The 17987-nt window shown below is 49.8% G+C and overlaps 1 non-coding gene across 1 annotated transcript; it reads right to left on the bottom strand.

The window, feature by feature from the left end:
- Positions 1-14240: 14240 nt before the first annotated feature.
- LOC119042153 (small nucleolar RNA SNORA36 family) lies at positions 14241-14369 on the bottom strand. The gene has a single exon (XR_005081164.1). It is a non-coding gene; the product is annotated as a small nucleolar RNA SNORA36 family (small nucleolar RNA).
- Between the last annotated feature and the right edge of the window lie 3618 nt (positions 14370-17987).

Raw genomic sequence — 17987 nt, forward strand, 5'->3', positions numbered from 1 at the left:
TCCTCCCATCACAAGGTTCTCTGCTGTGCTCTGGCTGCCTATCTGCTCTGGTCCTTAGTTTTCCATCTGTAAAATGAGGCAGTCAGAACGGGTGACCCCCTAGTCTCACCATCCTAGAGCTCTGGGATGGAACAGCTTCTCCTGAAGTCGCTACAGGAAGATGAGGAACTATCAACAGTGGGTTCAATGGGTTTGCAAATACAGGTGTTTCTTCCTGAAGAGCTTCATTCAGTCTTTGAGCTGTTTCAAAAGTGGTAGTGGTGAGCAGGGACATGATGGCAAGTGACTCCTTGCCATCATGTCCCTTTATAGATGGTATTCTATGAAGGAAATCCTGTAAAGTGAGTTTCAGGCCCTCCGGAGAGACTTTAGATCTGTAGTATGGATGGCAGATAATCACCCCTCCCCTCCTAAACCACAGTCTTTAAGTGCTTGGGAGTGGGGTGGCAGGCAGGCTGGCTCTGGGCTCAGGAGACCAGGGCTCTGGCTCTCACAGTGTACCTCCTCTGTCTCCACCCCAACTCTAGGAAGGTCACTGCCCCTCCCCTGGCCTCAGTGGTTTTGTCTGAAAGCTTCACACTCAGGCTTGTGGGAGCCACAAAGACATGTAAGCAGAGCCAGCTTTGTGAGCGGTAGCCTCTAGGATCTGCCACGAGGAAAATAGAGGAGAGCCCAGGCCTGGTGGCTGCTGCCTTCCAAGGGCCCCCAAAACACACATCTTAGCTGTCCACAGGCACCACGGCAGTAAACCTCTCATGCCTATCACCCAGTCCAGGGTAACAGATAAGACTGGGGTGACAAACAGCCAGGGGTAATAATGAGGGCAGACTGACAAAAGGATTGCCCACACCCAGAGAGCTGCCAATCTCAGGCAGACAGGGAAATGCAGATGGAAATACCAAACCATCACTCAAATCCTAACCTTAGGATTAACCAAGAATGAAGCTTTTCAGTCTTAGGTCAGAAATGGTGGGTGACCTGGTATCCCTGGGCTTAGATGGCCACGCTCTGGGCTCCACCCTGGGCGCTGGGCTCAGGCCAGGCTAACCGGCCAGTGGGTGGGCAGAGGGGCATCTCTCCCATTCTACTCATCAATAATTTGCTTTTGCAAGCACCTCCCCTACCAGGAACTTGGGTGTCTCTGGCCCAGGGGTTTATAACAGCTTCCCAAACATGCCAGGATCAAAGCAGATTCATATCCTGTCTCAAATACTTCCAAGCAGCTAAAAGGATCTGTGCAAGGACCGTAGAGTGAACCCAGGGAGGCGGGGAGGGGACACGGAGAAGGAGCCTGAGAAGGCGTTCTAGGCCTCAGCCAACCCCGCTTCCTGCCATCGGCAGTCAGGGGCCGTGGACCTGGATCCAAATCCTGCTGTGTGCCCACCATTTCCTACCTGTGTGACCGAGGGCGGGCGGCATGTCCTCTCTGAGCTTCTAGAATAGTAATACCTCCTTCTTTTAGAATTATTGCAAAGAGTGGCAGTGTGTCAGTTTCATCCCCAAGTAAGTAATTAAAAATATATAATGGGGGGGGGGCGGGAGGGTCGATAGTAGGGAGGAATAAACTATCCCCAAATGGCAAGTTTTCAACAGGAAGTGTTCAGGTAACAACATCTAGATACGATGGTTAAGACTCTCATGAAAGGTTAAATCAGCTGTGGAAAAGGCTGACAAAGTGTGAGCCTGCTTTGCCCCTCAGCCCCATTCCCAGCCGCTGGCCCCTCCACAGGAAGTGGATGGAGGTGCCCCTTGCGCCGCCAGGGCAGGGCCTGGGTCCCTCTCTTGTCCGGGTCCCGCCCCAGAATGAGCATCACCAGGCAGGAGTGTGTTCCCAAGGAGAAGGTGTTTAGAAAACTGAGAGGTAGCAAGGGAATGTGAGGAACTGTTACCCAGGGCGCTGAGCAAGCACTGGGTCTCACACGTGCCCCTCACAGAGAGAGTAACTGAAGTCCCCTGGAGGCACAGGACACTCCTGAATCACACAGCAAGTCCGAGCCCATATGGGGGCCTCTGGTGCCTCAAGTCTGTGACCCCTGGAATGGGATCAGGGGCTCACTTGGAAAAATTCTTGCCAGACTTTGCACACTGCTTCCTGAAAGCCAGTGGAGCAGGGGCAGGCAGCGGCCGGAGCCAACCACGGCCTAGCCTAGTCCCTAGCATTCCCTTCAACTCTCCCCGCTGGGTCCCCATCGGAACCAAAACCTTCAGACTACTGTCCTTCAGTCCCAGCCCCTCACGGCTCAGACAGAGAAACAAAGGCCCGGCCAGCAGGGACAAAGTAGAGGCAAGACTCCAGGTCTCCTAGCTCTTACACTACCCTGGGGGCGACCTTGACACAGTCACCACTCTCTCTTTGCCTCAAGATTCAGCCCCAGGGCCCCCACTCTGCCTAGTGTTCCAAGCTTTGACTTGCTCCTGAGTACCCTTCCTACTTACCATCTAGTCGGACGGATGGCTGGCTGCCTCCATGTCCCTCTGGAGACGAGGAGAAGGCCCTCACTGATGTCCCTTCTCCCCCTACCCCCTCCTCTGGGGGAGCCCCTGCCAGTTTGGGTGGAGAAAATTTCCAGGTTGCCTAGAGCAACAAGGCAGTAACCTGGGAGGCACTGTTCTAGAAGGCTGGGCAGTGACCTGTGTGATGTCACCAGGAAGTAGCAGAGTGGAGAGCAGTTTCCATAGGACCCAGGGAAAGGCCCAGGACAGAGCACTCTAAGGCCCCCAGGGCTGGCTTGGCCTGGAGAAGGACACGTCCTTCACAATCTGATGGCCGGTGGCAATGGGCTCTGCATCCTAGTCCCTTCCTGAGCCGGATCTAAATGTTTGCCCAGGGCAGGTCTCCTGCCCCTGCTGGACCTCCCTTAGCAAACAGCTCAAACCCTGCATCAAGGCAGCTGCGAGAGCCCGAGGGAGTTACAGAGAGGCACACAGTCACCCACATCCTCACTCTTCCTGGTGACTCTGTCACAGCCAACACACCATCACACCGAAGTCCCGTCACAGTCCCACACAGCCACGCACCGTCTCGGTCTCTTTCTTAGCCATCCAGTCAAAGGTGGGCGTGCTTGGGTGCGCTAGGTCAGCCGGAGCTCCCAGGAAGCAGAGTCACCAGATAAAGCACTGGACGCTTAATGAAATTTGATTTTAAGTTAAGCGGAGAATCAGTTTTTACTATAAGCATGTCCCAAGTATCTGCTAAATCTGGCAGCCTTACACCTGAGGCACTGCCATAACCACATCGAAAAGCCTTGAAGTACGAGCACGCTCAGGCGCTCACCAGTCCCCTCATCAGCCTCTGTCACTTGTGGACGGAAAAAAAGGGGGACAGTAACTTCACAGGGTGATCAGATTATATGTTTCTAACCGGACAGGCCACGGTGGGCGGTCATGCGCAGGCCCGTAAATTCTTTAGTGAAAAGTTTTGAGCCAGCCCTGTCCATCGTTCCTGTGCATCTAGGCAAACATGCTTTTGAAATGCCAGACGTGACACCCTGGAAGGGGGTGTTGACCCTCAAGAGAGCATGTGGTCTGTTAGCTGTTCTGTAACCCCATCCCTGCCTTGCTTTTGCTAGTCTTCCTTGTATCCTCACCTAATTTCAAGTGCATAAGCTGCAAAATTGTTATTCTCCAGAGCGTTTGAGATCTCGGCATATGTCATCAGTTTGGCTCAGACAAATTCATAAAAGCTCCCTCTGGGCTTGGAGCGCGTGCACACAGCAACAGCAGTGACTGTGTGCATCCCCAGGGCAGGAGAGGTTTCTGACCTTGATGCCTCACCTGCCCTGGGGATGCAGGCACAGTGACAGCTGTGGAATGCACCTGCTGGCAAGCAGTCTGCACATCCTCTCTGCAGAGGCACTGGGGCAAGAGGCTCCACACTCATCTGTCCAACCTCAGGTCGAAGGTCAGGCAGGGACCATTAGGACCATTTGACAGGGGGCCGAATAAGGCATAGCAAGAAACAACCTCTTTTCGATGACCCTGCTTATGGCCCTTGGGGCATGCGGCAGAAGGGGTGTGTGGGAAATTATGGTATACCTTTGTGGACAAAAAGGGGGTTCTATGCAAAGTAACCTCACAGGGTGATGCCATCATAAATTCCTAGTGGGGCAGGTCACGGTGGGTGGTCTCCCTGGGGTCTGTAACCTCTTTAGTAAAAGGATCATTTTTGCCTAAAGCAAGCCTGACCATTGTTTCCCTGCATCTAGTTAACGCCCCGGGGGAAGGCCTCTCTTCAAGCCCCTCCTCCTAAAGCCCACCACCCCGCAAGACAGCGCATAATGAACTGTCCTGTAACCCTGTCCCCACCCTGCTTTCTCCCACTTTCCTTTAGTCTTCCTTGCGTTCCCGCTTTAATTTCAAACGCACAAAAGAAACTGCAAATCTGTTCTGCTCGGAGCATTTCAGATCTTGCGTCCTGGCAATTGTCATCTGTCTTGGCTCAAATAAACTCATAAAAATTCTCTGTGTGTGTGTTTGCACGCATCTTACACTGACACCTGGGCCACACTGCATCCCTGGGGAGGTCCGAGCTCCTCAAAAGGGACTCTCAGAGGGGCTTCTCACCTCAGGAGCAAACAGCCTCCAGGCTTTGGGGGCAGACCCCTCACCCCTCCTGCCATCCAAAGGGTGACCCTGAATGCTCCCCTGAGGATCCTCCCGACCCAGCAGGTAGAAAATGTCCTGAGCCAGGCTGCTGAGGGCCCAGCCTTGAGATTGAAAGAATAAGAAACTGTAAGAAGGAAGTTGTGTGGGCTGCCAGAAAAGGGGCCTGGTCCCAGGGCTGGAGTAGTGGTCCTGGTAGAAAGCCCGGACCACCCTTGTGCTCCTGAGGGGAGGGCCTGGAGTCAGGCAGAAGGGTCAGGAATATCAGACAGGAAACTCAGGGCTTTTGGAAGGCTGCACTGACCCGGCAGCAGCACTGGGTTCCTACAGGCAGCAGTGTCCAGTAGATGTCATCAGCAGGGACACCCAGTGCTGGGGGGAGAGAGTGCGGGTGTCCAGCTGGGCTTGGGGCCTTCCCAAAGCGGAAGTCTCCATGGCTCGGCTCTGGGCCTTGCCTACCTTGCGCAAGGTCCTGCACCTCTCTAGGCGAGTTTTTCTGTCAGATGGCGGTGCTTACAATGCCTCTCCACTGGGGCAGGTGGGAGGGCTCTGTAAATGGGGAAGTCCTACAAGATGGTGGGATTATTAGTAGACTCCTCCCTCTTTTGAGCCAGGTTGCCCTGCCGGCCAGGAGGGCGGCTCCCAGGGCTCTGTCTTGCAGGGACTGGAGGGCAGGGGGTCGGGGGAGGACGGTAGAGGAGGCAGGACAAATTTGGTGAAATCCCTTCTCTGCAGTCCAGCGTAATGGCGAAGAGCTTGGGCCAGGGAGCTGAACTTTCTGGACGAGAACCTCTCACTGTGCAATGTAGGACACTTTACTGATCTCTGTGCCTCACCTTCCCATTTCTAAAGTGAGTAGAACAGTGTGGATTCACATCATTGCAATGGGAATGGAGGAGCTCGTGCACACGGGTGCTCAGCTCTGTGCCGGGAATGCACCGAGTGCTCCACCAATGCCCCGGCTGCGTCAGCTCCTGTCTCCTGAGCCCCTGACCTCAGGCCTGGCACTGCCGTCGTCAGGCTGTGCTGCCATATTAGTCATCTTTAAGCTGCCATTACTTTCCTTGTATTCTCCCCAACATGTCCTCTGATATACGTGGGTTGCACTTGGCAAGAGAAGACAGAAATTCCAGGCAGACTACCTAAACCCGCCCGCTGGAACCAGAAAATCCGAGGACCACAACTGAGAAACCAGTTTGCTCCAGAACAACCCAAGATGGCACCAAGGGACCCTCTGATGACCTTTCCCTTCATCAGCACACTAAACAACCAGGGGTGGGATCTAACATAAAACGAGACTCGAGGCGTCTGGCTAGGCGTGTTCCGTGGGAACAGCACATGCTCCCTCGCAAATCCAAGACTCCCCGCCCCTTTCTGGGAAATCTCTGTCCCCGAGCCCTCCTAACTGCTCCCTGAACCCCTTCTGCCTTAGACTGTCCTAACTCCACAGAATCAGGAAAAGCACAAGATCATTCTTCATTCCTCAGTCAAAGGATACAGTTTCTGATCTGTTTTACTGAACATAGTTTTGTTCTATCAGCGCAAGTGACAATGGGCAGAATAACCACGATTTTGAGTCCCTGAGCTGCGGGGGCTGGTGACAGCCTCTGTACCCAAAGTCTGGCCTCTTTTGACCTGGAAACAGTACCTCCCTCTTCTGCCTTGGAGGAAACAAAACAGCATGGGTTCACCTGGCTGAGCATAAAGCAGATGGGGGCACTGTGAGATCTTGCCCCCCTCTCTTACCCCCAATTCCCAACAGATGTCAAAAGACCTGGATGGGTCCCTTTTGAGAGGTCTTCACTCAGTGGCTCCTTGCATCCCCAGAGCCCCCTCAGTGTCTAACAGCTGGATGCTGGGGCAGCAGCAGGACACATGGAGCTCGGCCATGTCCTGGGCAGTAGGCAGGACAGCACTGAGATGTCCACTCTCCAGGGGCTGGCTTCCAGGCCCTGCAAATGGCTGATGTGGGGAAGACTCGACAGGGGCTCTGAGAGTGTCCTGGGACAGGCTCTGCTTTCCCACAGGGCACGTGTTGGAAAACTCAGAGCTGGCAAATAGAGAAGATGCGGACGATGACCTGCTGAATGACGAGCAGAAGCTACCCACGCTGGGTTGGCAGAATGCTCTCTCAGCACCAGAGCTCCCGACTTTGGAGAAGTGAAAACCCCACAGTCCTTTTGATTTGAAGGCACAGTTTCAATCCATTAACACAAAGGAAGTAGTCACAAGATTTATTACTGACAGCTCCCAGAAATGAGGGAGCACAAGAGGGGAAGAAGGGCAGTCCCCTGTCCCGGGTTATGAGGGAGCAGGAGATCAAGAGCCGGGTAGCAAAGAGCACCCAGCAGAGGCACTAATTTTTTCACAGGCTCAACTCTGAGTGGTCATTTAAAAATGTGCCCAGAAAAAGTGAGGCAGGAACCTGTGGCAGGATCCTAAGCTGAGGTCCTTATTTAAATGTCCAGATTCTGGGTGTGAGCGGGGCTGACATACCGTAAAATGCCTACGCAGCAACCCGAAATGACTGTGTTCTCCCCACAGGGCGCCGGTGTGCAGGCACCACCTGCCAGCCACTGCCCTCAGCCCCGAGGCCCTGGGTCAGCAGCATTTCCACAGGGTTCCCTGGGGGAGGGTGCCTCCTTCAGCATCGTCTAAATTTAGGGCTTGGGTTCTGTGACTCATTCTCGAATACGTTTTGCTGCCCTCCTCCAGGATTGTGCTCCCACGGCATTTTCAGCCTCTGCCGTCTCAGACTTATTAATAAGGCCCGAGAATCCCACAGCAGCCGCCACACCAGGGAGAGTTCCCTGTCCACTCACCCCAGGTCAGCTCTGGGCTTCTCTCTCACCAGGTCTGTACTCTGCACCCCTTCCCTTTCCAGACACCGCCCTCTACCCCAGCACTCCCCAACCAGAACCCACCGAGGGGGCCACGCTGAGGGCAGGCCCAAGCAGGATTGTGGGGGCGGCAGGAAAGGAGAGATGAAACAAAGCCCTGCCCCCTCCAAATTAGTTGCCAGGTAGAGTATCACTCCCACCTTACCGTGGGGCTCTTGGTGAGTTCTTGGCCTCTCTAGCCTTCTCTTGCTCCCTCTATAAATAAGGGGTTTGAACCAGACCTCCGTTACAGAGGCTTGGAACACAGTGGAAATCAGCCTGAGCCAGACCTCCACCTTCAAACGGCAGGGGGAGGGGTGTCAGGGGCAAAATAACTGACCACATTTGGCCCACATCCCAGCTAGGCTCCTCCCCAGCTCCCTCTTTCCTTGTGCTCTATTCAGGGGACACACAGGCCAAGCCCCTGCTGGCAGCCTTTTTTTGGCTTTTGCCCTGTGGGGAGGAAGGGGATGACCTTACAACCTGAGGCGGCTGGAAAGAGCCCAGGGTCTGGTTCTGGTCTGACTGTCCAGGGCTGTGATGTGCAGCTTAACACAAGGCCTCCAGCTGCAGGGAAGGGAATTGTGTTGCATGTGGAGGTGTGAACGGTTCAAACACTCGAGGTGCCTGTTCCCTGCCGGTTTCCCAGTGTCAGAGGGAAAAATGGAGACGTTGGTTTCCCCTGGACTCCCAGAAATATAGACTCTCAGGGCACGGGCAGGTATCTGAGAGGTGAGCAGATCTGGGGCTGCAGCATCCCCGCCCCCGCTGGGCTCCGGGACAGCCCTGTCTGCAGCTAGCCTCAGCCCTGTGTCCCCCAGTCACTATGGTTGTTAGTGTTTACTGAGTTTGTACCACATGCCTGGTGCTGTTCTATGCACTCTACAAGTCTTAACTTCTTTAATTCATAGTTACACATCAAGGCAGCCCTGGATAAGGTTTCCTACCCACACACACACGCTTTACAGAGAGGGGTAGTGACTCACACCAGGTAACAGCGTGAAGTCACTGGGAAGGCTGGTTAAAAGCTAGATTTTGACTACAATCCTGGCTTCTGTCTGCTGCCCCAAGGAAGCGCTTCCCTGAGTATACATTAGAGACTCGATAAATGTTTGATGAAGATGTTCGATCACTGCCATGTAATGGAAAGATCCCTATCCCAGTTTGGTTCTACCCCAACTCCTGTGTGTCCCTGACAGAGACCTTTCCTCCTTTAGCCTCGGTTTACTCCACTGACAAGTGAAGACCCAGAGAATTAGATACTGGGTGTGGGGAGGATCTTGGGTTTCCATTTCTACACACCTTTGCCTTTCATGACTTGCCTGAGGAGGCCCCATCTGCAACCAGACCTCGAGGGCTCCCAGCCCCTCCCCCTACTATCTCCAGAAACTCTAAGTGCACTCCACAGAGAAACGCCTGGGTACAGCCCAGCTCCACCACTTCAGGGACAGAGAAAAGTTCATTTCTCTGGCGGGCAGCTGCCAGATCCTGGGGGTGGCATGGTGTGCCCATGGTGCCACCTGGCTGCTCAACAGACTGAGGAGAGTAGCTTCTACAGCCTCAGCTCAGTGTGCACTACTTCCTCTCCCCATTGCTCAAGCCAACCCAGGCATCAGCTCCAGCTGCTGCCGGCCCCAGCTGGAGCCACCCGAGTGCCCAGTTGCTCCCACATTCAGAAACAGAGCACAGCCCTCGCCGGTGTGCCTCGGTTGGTTGGGCAACTTTGCACACACCAAAAAGTCGTGGGTTCAACTGCCAGTCAGGGCACATGCCTGGCTTGCAGGTTCAGTCTGGGCATGTGCAGGAGGTAACTGATCCATGTTTCTCCCTCACATTAGTGTTTCTCTCCCTCTCTCCCTATCTCCCCCACTCTCTGGAATCAATAAAAGAAAAAAAATTGTAATAAACACAGCCCAATGACTTCCTATTCCTTCCCACTCAGAGTCTGTCTCCCAAGAACTACTCCCACATATGTCCCACCTGGGCTCCTCTTCTTCCCTTCCCTGGGCCACTGTCCTGAGAAGCGGGGTCTGTTCAGCTCCAACCACAGTGTTCCCATCCTCCAGGATTCTCTGGATCTTCCTTAGCTTCCAGCTTCTCCGTAGCCATCTCAACAGAGCAGGGCCCTCCTCCATTAGGCCCAGGTTGGGTAGAAGGATTGGAACTAGGGCCTCCCTAGACTGCATCCAACAAAATCACTGGGCGAAGGGAAAGGCTCCAGGACGAAAGGCCTGAGAGCTGAGCTTAGCCTTTGCTCACGGACTGTTGAGACCTGGGCAAGCTCCTGCCCCTTCTGGGGCCCTCAATTTTGTAATTTGTAGAATGAGAAAATGGGCCCCTCAATCTACAGTCACCTCTCTATAATATTTTGCCTTTATTGACAGCTTGGGAATTAAGTGTCACTCCAGCATCCGATTTGATCCTCCCAGTAACCTCTTTCCATTTACAAATGAGAACGCTTAGATCCCCAAGGAACCAGAATTACCCAAGGTCACACGGCCAGTCAGAGGCCGAGCCTGAGCTAGAGTCTGTGAACGCTGAACAACATCTGGTCCTTCAAATTCCATGATACTAGGACTCTGGCTGTGGGACTTTCTCCGACCTGTTATCCAATCTGTAACAGGGCTGCCATGAAGATCAAATTAAGAGGGACAACGAAGGAGGCTGTGCTTTGCAAACCATAAAATACAGGACAACGGAAATAAGACAAAAAACCGCTGTTACTATTTCTGTTCTCTTGGCTAAGGCGCCCCCTAGAGTCCATCCCTAGTCGCTCCTCTAGCGCAGGCGCTCTTCGGTGTTTATACAGAGGCCGCCAGGTTCTGCATTCGCGCTTGCGCTTCCAGACAAGGTGTTGTCTGGACCTATGTCCAAAGGTCCTAAAGCTGCGGGCTGTCCTATGCTACCCCGCTACCCCGCTACCCCGAGTACTCTACTGAGCTCCCCGGGACCCCTATTGGCTCTGTTCGGCTGATAGGTCCCCACAGCCTCCGAGCGGCGGGGATTGAGGAGTGGCAGGACAAGGCACAGCGCTGTCACTATACTCCTCTCCCGGGACTCCAGCATCTTCTTCCCCGCTTCACTGAACCTCGTGTGCCCATTTTGGCGCCTCCTTCTGACAAACGTGGCTGGGGCAGTGAATTAAAAGTGCACGGCCCACGCGCAGCCACATGGGAACCTAAGTTCAGAGCTAGGACCTTTCTGGAGTTGGAGCGCTGAAAAAACTACATTCCCCAGAAGTCCAAGAGCCAGAGTCGCAGAAGGGCCCAGGGCATGATGGGAGATGGAGTTTGGGGACCTTAAGCAGTTGTGTCAAACTCATTTTCACTGTGGCCACATCAGCCTCACGGTTGCCTTCAAAGGGCCGAATGTAACTTTAGGATTGTGTAAATGTAACTACTCCTTAACAGTCAGTTAATTGAGAGCTCGGTGCTGCTACTGTGTAGAAACAAGGTGCCAGGCCAGATAAAACAAGGTATAGGGCTGCATTGCACTTACCGGCCTTGTGTTTGCTACCTGTGCCTTAAGGGTGTGTGCTGGCAGGGAAACCTGTAAAGCTGCCGAATGATGTGCTCTGGTCTTGCTTGAGCTTGTGTGTTTGACATATGAATGAGTTACACAGTAGCTATCATAGGAGGAGAGTAGCATTGTTAGGGCTGCATTTATAAAGAACACTACTCACTACCTGTATGGACCTCCCACAGGTTTTCCACCACCACAACTCCAGACACCACTCAAGGGGCATCACCGTCGCCTGGGATTCCCAATTCTCTTCTGTTGAATGGAACTTTTTGTGGTGATCAAAGTGTCCTGAGTCTGCACTGTCTAATGCGGTAGCAGCTAATCTGTGGCTACCAAACACTTGACATGTGGCTAAGTGCCATGGAGTTATAAACATTAAATTTTTTTTATCTTTGAAATATTGAACACCACCAAAATACCAGAGAATGTCAGAACTCTGAGGGTTAAGAGCCAAGATATTATTCTTTTTTTTAAAGGTCTTATTTATTTATCTTTAGACGGGAAGGGAAGGAGAAAGGGAGAGAAGTATCAATGAATGGTTGCCTCTTGTTGTGTCCCCTGCTGGGACCTGGCCTGCAACCCAGGCATGTGCCCTGACTGGGAATTGAACCATGATCCTTTGGTTCCCAGGCCTGCGCTCAATCCATTGAGCTAAGCCAGCCAGGGCTAAACATTTTTTATTTTACTTAAAATAATTTAAATTCAATGAATCACTTTTAATTAAATTTTAATAGCCATTGGCTTATTTAATAGCCAAGTAATTAAAATTTTGATTACATTTTAATACCCCATTGGACAGCGGCACAGTACACTGGACCTCCTAGCAGCATTGAGCACTAACAGCCATCTTCCTGCTCTGTGAGACTTACGCTTCAGTTTTCTTCCTGCTCACTCACTGCTCTTACTCTTTGCAGACTCCTCTTCCACTGTTTGTCCTTTTTCATTTGTCCCCTTTCTGAGCCCTCCCCACCCAAAGCCAGGGAGCTGGCAGGCTGGTACCATACTTGAGACTCCATCGCCCTGGGTAACACTGACCCGCCTTCTCAGAGACTGTGTCTCACTCAACTTACAGGCCCCCCAAAGCTGCTTTTCCATATGAATGGCTGGTGCCAGACTACACACTTGGCTCAGACTACACACTTCCTAAACCTCTCAAACAAGCAACAGCTGGTGCCAGGGAGCCCCAGGCCCAGCACTAGCAGCAGCCAGCCTGGAGTCATAGCTCGGCTTTGCCTGGGAATCTCCAATCCCAGCACAAGTAGCAGCCCTCTCACATTGCTTTATAGCTCAGGCAGGGTGGCCCTGGGAAAAACACAGGCTGAGGCTAATCTTGGTCTGCACCACCTGGGAAAGCCCAGGGACAGCGCACCCAGTGGACAGCTTCAGACTTTGTCAGAGCACCACCACCCTGCCCCTGGACAGCTATTTCTCCACGGAGGGTGGAGGTTGGTGGGAGTGGTCACAGCCAGTCCTTGCAGCTGACTGGCCTGGGTAAATCCCTGTAGTTGATCTGCCAAGAGCAACCAAGGCTCAACTATAAGATGAAGGTGTACTCAGCCCACACAAACAGCACACCTCGAGTACCCAGCTTTGGTGATAGGGGAGGCTGTGCCACTGGACCCTACAGGACACCTACTACATTAGGCCACACTATCAAGACATGGAGACAAAGCAACTCCACCTAATACATAGAAACAAACACAGGGAGGCTGCCAAAGTGAGGAGACAAAGAAACATGGCCCAAATGAAAGAACAGATCAAAACTCCAGAAAAAGAACTAAACAAAATGGAGATAAGCAATCTAGCAGATGCAGAGTTCCAAATTAGTTATAAGGATGTTCAAGGAACTCAGTGAGGACTTCAACGGCATAAGAAAGATCCAACCAGAAATAAAGAACACACTAACTAAAATAAAGAACAATTTACAGTAAGGTAGATGAAGCCAAGAATAAAATCCATGATGTGGGACATAAGAAAGCAAAAACAACCATACAGAACAACAAGAAGGAAAAATTTTTTTAAAATGAGGATAGTATAAGCAGCCACTGGAAAAACTTCACATGTACCAATATTCCCAGCATAGGGGTATCAGAAGGAGAAGATAAAGAGCAAAATACTGGAAATCTAACTGAAAAAATAGTGGAAAAAAAACCTTTCCTAATTTGGTGAAGGAAATAGACATTCAAGTCCAGGAAGCACAGAGAGTCCCAAACAAAGTGGATGTGAAGAGGCCCACTCCAAGACGTATAATTAAATGCCAAAACAAGGCATTATATTAAAATGCCAAAGGTTAAAGATAAACAAAGAATCTTAAAAGCAGCAAGAGAAAAGAAGTTAGTTGTCTACAGGGGAGTTCTCATAAGGCTATCAGCTGATTTCTCAAAAGAAACTTTGCAGGATAGAAGAGATTGGCAAGAAATATTCAAAGTCATGAAAAGCAGGGACCTACAGCCAAAACTGCTCTATCCAGCAAAGCTATGATTGAGAACTGAAGGGCAGATAAAGAGCTTCCCAGACAAGAAAAAATTAAAGGAGTTCATCATCACCAAACCATTACTATATGAAATGTTAAAGGGACTTATTTAATATAAAGAAGATCAAAACTATGAACATTAAAATGTCAAATAAACACATGTCTATCAGTAATTGAGTACAAAAAACAAACTAAGCAAACAAGACAGAGTAGAATCATAAATATGGAGAATATTTGATGATTGCCAGATGGGAGGGGGGTGGGGGAGAATGGGTGAAGAGGTGAGGGAATTAAGAAAGACAAATAGGTAGTTACAGAGTAGCCATGGGGATGTACAGTACAGTATGGGAAGTGGGGCAGTCAAAGAGCTTATATACATGACCCTGGACATGAACAATGGTAGGGGGTTTGCCTGAGGGAGTGGGTGGTACAGGGTGGAGCAGGGCAAAGGGGGATAAATCAGGACAACTGTAATAGCATAATCAATAAAATATCATTTTTTGCCCTGGCTTGTGTGGCTCAATGGATTGAGTGCCGGCCTGTGGACTGAAGGGTCGCCGGTTCAGTTCCCAGCTGGGGCACATGCCTGGGTTGCGGGCCGGGTCCCTGGGGAAGAAACCTGTGAGCGGGAACTGCCAACGCATCTCTGACACATCAATGTTTCCCTCCCTCTGCTCTCCCCCCTGCCCCTCTCACTAAAAAGAAATAAGATATTTAAAAAACAAAATAAAATATATTTTTTTCATTTATTTACTTATTTTCATTTTTGTAGGCTGGAAGGTCAATGAATAGAGCAATGCTTTCCATCCAATCATCTCTCCTAAGCTTGTGTCCCAATGTCCCAGGTTTAATTAACAGAACAGGGAAACTGCCCTGAACTGAACACTTTGGAATAAAATAAAATATCATTTAAAAAAACCTGTAAATTTGCCTCAAAACGATTGTCACCAAATACTTGCATTTATCCAATCAAAACTGATACGCTGAGGACTGAACCTGCACCCTCGGTGTATTGAGACAATGCTCTAACCAGCCGAGCTGCCCAACCAGGGCCCTAGGTCAGGAGTTAGGAACAGAAAATAAACTTGTTGGATTTGGAAAAGTATTAGGCAGTATTGTAGACATGTATGCATGTTTCCAATGTTAGGACATACAGATCTGTGGCCTTTGTAGTTCACTGAATTCCAGCTTGTGGATGGACTGTGACTTATGCAACCGTGGGTCCCGTCACACACGGCAGTGCAGCCGCAGGGGCCAGGGGTGTGCGCGTTGGTTGGCAGGGAGGGAGGGGGAGGGGCGGGGGAGAGGGACAGGGAGGGAGGGAGAGGCAGATGGCCAAAGTGCCCTCCCCAAGAGTCAGACCTACGCTCTCACCAGCGAGAATGATGGGCTTCGTCTCCCCACCCCCGTATCCTAACCAACTCTGAAGAGTATTTGATTTCTTAATTTTGCCAATCTGATGGGTGCAAAACGTGACTTCTCAGTCATACTTTAACTTACACCTCAATAGTAGGGCATAGTTGTATTTCTTGTGGGCTGTTTTCATTTTTTGAGAAAAGTTATTGCCCATTTTTACACTGGGTTTTCTGTTCTTCAGTTAATTTGTGAGAGCTCTTTAGGTTTTCTGGATTGTACTAATTAGTTATCCAGTGGTCCGCCTTACCTGAGGGGATGATACACTGCACGACCCCCAGTGAATGCCCGAAGTTTCCCCCTAGACACACACGCCTATGATAAAGTTTACTGCTTCTCTTTGGCAAACCCAAACCAGCACCAGCACCACTTTTGTACTGGGGGGCCACTAGTGAGTGACATAGAAGTCACTTGAGCACAAGCACTGTGACACCCAGACAGCTGACCTGATAAGCAAGATGGCCACCAAATGTCCAACGGGCAGGGGGCATTTGCCCCTGGACAAGGGGCGACTCACGTACTGGTGGGAAAGACACGAGATTTCATCACACCACTCAGAGGCTGTGTAATTTAAAAGTTATGAATTCTTTATCTCTGGAAGTTTAGAAAAAGTCCTCACCCAAGGACTCGCTTGTGGATTCTAGAGAGAGGGGAAGGGAGGGAGAGAAAGAAACATTGCTTGCTTGCCTCTTATCTGCACCCTGACTTGGGATCAAACCTGAAACCTAGGCATGTGCCCTGACTGGGAATTGAACGTATGACCCTTAGGTTTACAGGATGATGCCCCAGCTAACTGAGCCACAGCAGCCAGGGCTGGGAATTTCTATTTAATATTTTCAAGTAACTGAAGGTACGGAGAGCAAAAGTGGGGATGGGAGACTGCAGTTTATGTTGCAAGTGTTTTCTCCTCATTTATTGCCTCTCTTTTTACTTTGTATGTGTTGTCTTTTGATTTTTTCGAGTGAGCTTTTTTTTGGGTAATTGTGGTAGTAAAACATATATAACATAAAAATTGCCATTTTAACCCTTTTATGTGTGCAGTTCAGTGGCATTAATTACATTCACAATGGTATGTAACCACCACTGCTATTTCAAAACTCTTACATCAGCCCAAACAGAAATTCTGTAAACATTAAGCAATTACTTCTGACTTCTCCCTCCTCCCAGTCCCTGGTGATCTTAATCTACTTTCTGTTTCCGTAAATTTGCCTGTTCTATAATTTCATAAAGTGGAATCATACAATATTTCTCTTACTGTCTGACTTATTTCACATAGCATACGTTGTCAAGGCTCATGTATATTGTAGCCATGTATCATAATTTCATCCCTTTTTGTGGTTGAACAATGTACCACATTTTGTTTATCTCTTCATCTGCTGGTGGACAGTTAAGTGGTTTCCATCTCTGACCATGAACAATGTTATGATGAACATGGGTGCAAATACAGGTATAGTTCCAGTCCCTGCTTTCAGTCCTTGTGGGTAAACACCTAGGGGTGGAATCGCTGGGTTACGCAGGGTCTGGTGCGAATAACACATTTTGGTTTTGTTTTTTTATTACAGAATCTTTTATTATAAAATCTTCCCACTAGCAATACACAAAGGTTCAAATTTCTCCACATCTCCCAAATAACACTTGTTATTTTCCATTAGAAAGGCTGACAGTTGCCCAGGCAGGGGGAGAACTTTGGAAGGATTGAGCAAAAAAGAGAAAAAACTCTGGGACTCGGACAGCAATGCGGTGACTGCGGGGAGGTGGGGGGAGGTGGAGGAAGGCGCAGGGGGCCTGACGGTGATGGGCAGTGACCTGCTGGGAGCGCTGACCACGCAACGCGGTGTTCAGGTGCTGCGGCGCACAGTAGTGCACCTGAAACCTGTACAACTTCGTCATTCCAATAAATTCAGTTAAAAAATATCAGTGAGTAATGATGCTGAGTACACTTTAATGTCGTGTGCTTAGTGGTCTCATGTCCATCTTCTCTGGGGAAATATTTATTCAAATTCTTTGCTCATTCTTTGAATCGTGTTGTTTTTGCTCTTGCTGAGTTTTGGGAGTTCTCTGCATACTCTGGTTATTAGACCCATATCAGGTGCGTATTTGCAACTATTTCTCCTATTCTGTACATTAGCTTCTTACTTTCTTGAGAGTCTCCTCTGATGCACAAGCTTTCTTAATTGTGATGAATTCCAATCTCTCTGTGTTTTCCTTTGTTGCCTGGGCATTTGGTATCATATCCATGATATCATAGTCAAGGAGATTGCCCCCTATGCTTCTTTTAAGAGTTTTATACTCTTAAAAGTTTCAGCTCTTAACTGTAGGCCTTAGATCTACTTTGAGTTAATTTTTGTATATGGTGTTAGGTAAAGGTCCAAATGTGGAAAAGCAGTTATTGCAGCACCATTTTTTGAAGGAACAATTCTTTCCCCACTGAGTGGACTTAGCATCCTCATCAAAACTCAGCTGGCCATGGGCGCGTGGGTTCACACTCGGACTTCAGTTCTGTGCTCACAGTCTGACTACCCTTCTGCCATTGCCACACCGTTCCCACTGCGGTATCTTGAAGGGCGAGGTCCTCCAACTTTGACCTTCTTTCTCAAGAGCGTTTTGCCTACTCAGGGCCCCTCACAATTCCCTATGAATTTGAGGGTTGGTGTTGTCATTTCTCCAAGAAATGAATTGCTCTTGGAGAGCTGGAAGAAGTTTGATAGGGTGGAGTGTCTTTTATCGTTCAGAAGTTTTGCCTGTTGATGTAGTTAAATGATCTGTCTTATCTCTTATGGTTTGGGGGTTCGCATGATGTTCAGGGAGGTCTTTCCTATCCCAAGGTTATAGATAAATTATCTTAATTGTTTCGAATAACCTTGTTTCTTCTATGGTTATAGACCATAATATATTGTAATCCATGTGGAATTCATTTTTTTTACACAGTGTGAAGGAATCCAACTATATTTTTTTCTGAACAACTACTTTTCATTATGCAAATTATTGAATAGACATCCATTTTCCACTTTTTTGAAATGCCCCTCAATCACATATTACATTCCTACATAGTAGGGTCGATTTCTGGTCTCTATTCGGTTACTAATCTTGCTTATTTC

Source organism: Artibeus jamaicensis, unplaced genomic scaffold (assembly GCF_021234435.1).
Source record: "Artibeus jamaicensis isolate MK-2021 breed Jamaican fruit bat unplaced genomic scaffold, CSHL_Jam_final contig_64, whole genome shotgun sequence".
Lineage (NCBI taxonomy): Eukaryota > Metazoa > Chordata > Mammalia > Chiroptera > Phyllostomidae > Artibeus > Artibeus jamaicensis.